The following is a 6,852-nucleotide window of genomic DNA, read 5'->3' as shown; positions in this document are numbered from 1 at the left end:
TCTGGGATGTTCCAGGTAGGAAACCCCAGGGCTGGAATGGCCTCTACATGCAAAGAGTCTTCTTCCTGGTTTGTGAGATCCAAGTAGGAAACCCAAGGCTGGAATAACCTCTACATGCAATGAGTCCCCTGCCAGATTTGTGATGATCCAGGTAGGAAACTCAAAGTTGGAATGACCTCTGCATGCAATAAGTGGACTTAGAGGTTTGTGATGATCCATGTAGGAAATCCAAGGCTGGAATAACCTCTGTGTGTAAAGAGTTCCCTGCCAGATCTGGGATGATCCAGGTAGGAAACCCAAGCCTGGGATGACCTCTCCATGCATTGAGTCCCATTCCAGGTCTGTGGGGATCTGGGCAGGAAATCCAAGGCTGGAATAACTTCTCCACACACTGAGCCCTCTTCCAGGTTTGTGGTGATCCAGGTATGAAATTCCAAGGCTGGAATAACCTCTCCATGCATTGAATCCCCTGCCAGGTCCTGCCACAGAATTTTAGGATAAGCTGGAGCAATGTGCCTCAATGTCCTTGACTTCTAACTGGGGCCACCCATCTTCTCCAGAAGGTGGTGGATCATAAAAACTAATTAAAATACGACTCATTGTACCTAATATTAAATTAATATTGACCCACTATTAAATTAAACTACTCAGGGAAGGAAAATCAGGTGGGATGAAGCAACAGGGAGGTTGGAACTCCTTCGGGGCAGGAATTGTTTGCAGACACTTCACTCCTTCCCCCGGATATTGTGGCTGGAATATTTGTTAATTCTTAAAAATGATGGTTTAGGTGCTCCTGTGATTATTTCCCAGCTCATTTCAGCCCAGATTAATTGGGTTTAGCTTTTCAATTAGTCTTGGCTCACTTGTCAGGAGCAGCTAAAGATGTAACACGACCAGTGCCATCCATGGGGTTGGGGACAGGGATTTCCACTTCCCTCCAGTCCCAAGGAATTTGAACAGTTCAGAATCCCAAATTTGAATCCCACCTCTCCCAGACAACTCTCCCTGACCATGCCTGGGGGAACAGTTTCTGCTCCTGCCAACGGGAGCCTTTCTGTGCCGCCAAGGGATCGCCCACAAACCGCCGGCTTCCAACGGATCCAACGGCCCACATCCCTGCACGGAATTCCCACGGCTTTTCTGGGCACTGGGAACAGGGATCTGAGCCACCTGAAAATCCAGGCTGGCTCTGAGCTCACCACCTATCAGGGTGCAACCACCTCATTGCCAGACTCAGTTTTTCCCATTTCTGGAATTGTCCAAGTTGTCCGTGTTCCTCCCACGAGCGATAAATCCAGAACTTCATCCTTGTGATTCCATCATTTCCTTCCCATTCCAAATTAATTGGAGCCAACATCAATCTTCATCTGCCCCTTCCCATGTCTATTAAACATTGAGCAGCCCATATTCCCCCAATATTGACTTCAAATCCCAAGCCCAAACAAGTTGCACTAAACCCTCCTTCCTCCAAATTTTTCCAGGCAAATTTCCCATCTGATCTTTCCCAGTTTATCCCTTTGTCTCTTCCTCAAACTGGCTGAATTATTTTCCACAAACACACCAGACACAGAGGATCCACTCTGGCACTTTTTATGTTTCTTCATAGTTTTTTCGAGGGGGAAAAAAAAAATCTTTCTTGGTGGCCAATTTTCTAAATATTCCCAAAATATTCCCATTAATTCTGTTAAGTTTTATTATTTTCAGGCTTCCTCAATTTTCACCCTTAAATCTACATTTTTTTCACGATTCTCCCAAGCTGGCTCACATTGTAATTGTTTTTTTTAATTTTCTTTCTGCAAAGCTCAAAGCTTTTTCTCCTGGAGTTTTAATCCTCTTTTATGAAGTTTGGGATGTTTTCACATTCCCTGACTTGCACCATTATTCCCTCCCCGAAGAACAAGCCACACTTTCCCTTTTTGGACATTAAAACCCCCTGCCAGTGCCAACACTGGAATTTTTCACGCTGAGGAACGAGCCAATATTTAGGATTTTGAGAAAATGAGCATCAGGATGAGAATTGGGAGGCAACAAATTCAGCTCAAAGTTCAAAATCTCTGCCTAAAAGACCAAAATATTCTCCCATTTAGGGGCTTTTTTTTCCAGTCAAGGGATTTTTCTCCTGCTTTTTGGCATTCCTGAACAAACACCTGCATTTATCATCCCACCCAAACATTGCTGGGAGTTAAACTTCGGATTTAGCAAGTAGGGTTTGATAATCCCATATTCTTCTATAAAGAAATTTAAAGTTTGATAATTCCATAATTTATTCTATAAAGATATTTAATGGGTTTGATAATTCCATGATTTATTCTATAAAGAAATTTAAGGAGTTTAATAATTCCATAATTTATTCTATAAAGAAATTTAATGGGTTTGATAATTCCATACTTTATTCTATAAAGAAATTTAATGGGTTTGATAATTCCATACTTTATTCTGTAAGGAAATTTAACAGGTTTGATAATTCCATTCTTTATTCTATAAAGAAATTTAAGGAGTTTGATAATTCCATACTTTATTCTGTAAGGAAATTTAATAGGTTTGATAATTCCATACTTTATTCTGTAAAGAAATTTAATGGGTCTGAAAATTCCATAATTTATTGTATTTACTAGAATTTGCTCTATTAATATATTAAATTGTTATAATTTAAGGGCTATTCTGCTGCATTCATCCCAAAAGACACTATGACACTACTCTGACACTGTGGCAGTGACTGGCAGGATTTAGCTGCCGTGGAATCTCATGGAATCATGGAATTGTTTATGTTGGAAAAGCCTTCTGGGGTTTATCCCTCTTTTAGGTTCAGAACTTTTTTAAACCATCCCCATTTTTATGACCAAAAATTCAAGCCTTTGATCTTCTTGATCATCGAGACTTCCTTGGCAATTCCACCAGCCAGGAAGACGCTCCTGGCTCCCAAAAAATCCGAGGTTTCCCCCCAAAATCACCAGATCTTTTCTCAGAAATCCAGAAAAAACCCAAAATAAAGGAACATGGAATATTTCCAACCCCCTTTTCAGGAGGGGGCAGTTTTGTTTTAGGGTGTGTTTGGGTTTTTGTGCCCGATGTGTTTGGAATCCCAACTGTTGGAAGTGTTCAAACACTTCCTTATCTCGGAACATTTGGATCCAGGGATTTCTCAGATGCTCTCCCAGGTGCTTAGAAATGCTTTGCTGGAACGAAGATAAGGGAAAAAAGCAAAATTTGAATAGAAATTCTGCTGCCTAAAAAACTGCAGAACCCTCCCCCCCTCCATTGCCACCCACTGAAACAAAAACTTTTACTGGTATTTTCCACCTTTTATCCTCTTTTTCCTCGGCCAAAATTGAGGGAAATTTTCTTTCTGCTTTTGCCCATTGTTGCCGATTTTTTTTAAAAATATTTATTTATTATTATTAAAAAAAAAATAAAAAACAAAACAGGCTTAAACTGAAGGGTTTAACACAGTTAAACTGGATTTTTTATAGTTAAGATAAGGAATTCTTAATTATTTAATTTTATTAATTATTTTAAAACCATAATAATTTTATAAAATTTGAATTATAATTATAATAGTATATATATATGTATATAATACATTTATATATTATATTATATTAATTAATTATATATATTATTGCATTAATAATAAATATATATATATAGATATAATAATATAATATATAATTATATAATATATATATATAATATATAATATATATAATATAAATATTAATAAATGTATAAGATATAAGGATATATATACAATAATACATATATATATATAATAAGTTAATTCTATTATATTATTATATTATATTATATATTTAATATATGATATATAAGTATTAATCATAAGGATATAATATACATTTATATATATATTAAATATACTTATTTATATAACTAAATAATTATATATTTCTAATTTCTAATCTTATAATTTAATTAACTGTTAATTTTAAATATAAGTGCATATAAAATAAAAAATATCAAAATAATAATTTATAATAAAATTAAGGAATGTGTCCTGCCTTTTGTTCAAGAAGCTGAACAAAAATGACTTTTATATTATAAATTATATTAAAATATAATTAATGAAATAAATATAAAAGATAAATAGTAAAATATATAATATTATTACAAATTATGTTAATATATGATAATTATCGATAAATAAATAAACAAATAAATAAATAAATAAAATCCCTTAATCTTAACCTATAAATCTTCAATTTAACCTGGTTAAAAAAAAAGGAGAATATAAATTAATAATTATTTAAAAAAAAAATAAGCAACAATGGGGCAAAAGCAGAAAGAAACTTTTCCTTAGTTTTGGCAGAGGAAAAAGAGGATAAAAGGTGGAAAATACTAATAAAAGTTTTAGTGTTATGCTAAGCCAAAGACTGTCTTTCCAGAAAAATTGCCCTTCCTAAAGGATTTCCCCCTCCTTTAACTTCCCTCTTCCATCCCGACCAACAAAAAGGATGGAGCTGCTGTTTGGGATTTGTGTGTCCCTGTTCAACACCCCCCTGGTGCTGATGTGCCTCCAGCATTTCCCCCCCGGATCCCACATTTTCCTGCCTCTCTCCCGTGTTGGGATAGAGGAGCAGAGAGGTTTTACCCCTCACTGCACCTTCTCCACACCAGGGACTCTGATTTGGGGCATCCTGGTAGGATGAGAAGGCAAAACGAGAGGCTTCAGGAATTTGGGAGGGCAGGAAACCAGAATGAGGGGAATTCTCGGCTCTGGAGGGAATTTGATGTGTAAACATAACTTTAAAAGTTGGAACAGGACCTTCAGCCAGTCAGGGATCTCCTGTGCAGCCACAAAGCTGGGGAAGGACTTGAGTTGTAGGTGATGGAACAATTCCAGAGGGAGCCACGGAGATGCTCCAAAGGCTGGAGAACCTCTGCTCTGGAGCCAGGCTGGGAGAGCTGGGGGGGTTCCCCTGGAGAAGAGAAGGCTCCAGGGAGAGCTGAGAGCCCTGGCAGGGCCGAAGGGCTCCAGGAGAGCAAGGGACTGGGGACAAGGGATGGAGGGACAGGACACAGGGAATGGCTTCCCACTGCCAGAGGGCAGGGATAGATGGGATGTTGGGAAGGAATTCCTGGCTGGAAGGGTGGGGAGGTCCTGGCACAGCTGTGGCTGCCCCTGGATCCCTGGAAGTGTCCAAGGCCAGGCTGGAGCAACCTGGGATGATGGAAGGTGTCCCTGCCCATGGCAGGGGGTGGCACTGGATGATCCTAAAGGTCCCTTCCACTCCAAACCATTCCAGGATTCCATGAGCAGATTAAAGTCTCCACTGGCTGAGATGATATCAGATTAAATCTCAAATATTAGCTATTTGGGGCACTAAAATCAGGATTTTTTCCCCTTCCCCAAGGGCTCACTGAGGTGTCTCTGGGGAAGCTTCAGGAAAGGAGAGTTGTGCTTCTACTCACCAAAGGAAACCCAATGGATCCAAAGAGGAGGTGGATTTTTCCATCCTCAGCCCAAAGCCTGGATGGCTCCACTGATTTTAGTGGCTTGTTTGTGCCAAGGAATGTTCCTGAGCACTCAACTCCAACTAAATCCCAGTAAACTATCTGAACAACCCATGGCACAGCTTTTGTCTTGGGCAGCTCTCACCTTCCCAAGACATTCCTGGGCAACCTTTGGGAATTTGTTGGTCCTGCCTCCAGGGAATTCAGGCTTTTGTACAACACAGAAAGCAATGGACCTTCTCAGAATATGATCCCATAATTTAATGGGATTTAATAATTTAATTTAATTTCTGGCTGTTCTCTTGCTCTGATTAAATCAGGAATTGGTGTGACTGGAAGTGGGATGAGGAAAATCTCCCCTTTGCTCCTTCATTCCTGCCAAACCTTTCTGCTCCCTGCAGGTCCTAAAGCCAAATGAGCCCTGCAAAGCTCAATAAACCAGGTTAAAATGCACTTTTCCAACGGGAAAGATCCAAAGGAAGGGAGGGATCCTTAACAACAAAACTGTTCAGGATGAATTGCTGGGAGATGGTGGAGGACTGGAAAACTGAGGGGGAAGACAAAGGGAAAAGGGATTGAGTGCTCCTGATTTCCTCCAGGAACCAGGAGGGGCAGATGAAATCAGGGTGTGGCACATCCTGCACTTGAACAAGCTTTGGAACTCCTTGTCCCACAAATCCTTGGATACCACTGTGATTCCAAAGGCAGGTTTGTATCCAGCTCTTTAACACCTCTGGGCATGAATTATTGGAAAACAAGGAATTATTTGGGAGAAGAGCAAAGTTTCATTCCTCCTGTTGTTTCATTCCTCCTTCCAGGAACCTGAAAGGAGGGATCTTGGACAAGGAGGGACTTTGGGCTGGCCCAGTGTGGCCATTCCATGGTCAGACATGGATTTGGGGAAAGAAACCTGGTAAATGAAATTCCCTCTTCTTTCCACCCCACCAGACACGGAGCTTCTCACTCAGCCACCCCAAGTGCTCCCTACTCCTCTCCAAGGCTGGAGAGGGACTTTGGAACTCCTTGTCCCAAAAATCCTTGGATACCAGTGGGATTCCAAAGGCAGATTTGTCTCCAGCTCTTAAGCACCTCTGGACATGAATTATTGGAAACCAAAACATGACCATTTGGGGCAATTTTACCATTTATCATTTGGTTGTTGTTCTTCCTCCTTGGCTCTGTAATCCAGGATGTCATGGGATGATATCCCAGAGGATCCTGCTCACTTCCCATTTTCCCATTCACCCAAAGTCCTTGATTTCTCCATGTGCAGAAGGGACAGGATGTATCTTATTCTGCTCAGACCTCAGCAGGGTCTGGGCAGAACTGGGACCTTCCATGTTTGCTGTTTTCCCAATCCAGATGGATTTCCCCTGAGGGAAA

Source organism: Manacus vitellinus, unplaced genomic scaffold (assembly GCF_001715985.3).
Source record: "Manacus vitellinus isolate BGI_N305 unplaced genomic scaffold, ASM171598v3 scaffold_78_pilon, whole genome shotgun sequence".
Taxonomy (NCBI): domain Eukaryota; kingdom Metazoa; phylum Chordata; class Aves; order Passeriformes; family Pipridae; genus Manacus; species Manacus vitellinus.
Note: the sequence above shows the minus strand (reverse complement) of the source record.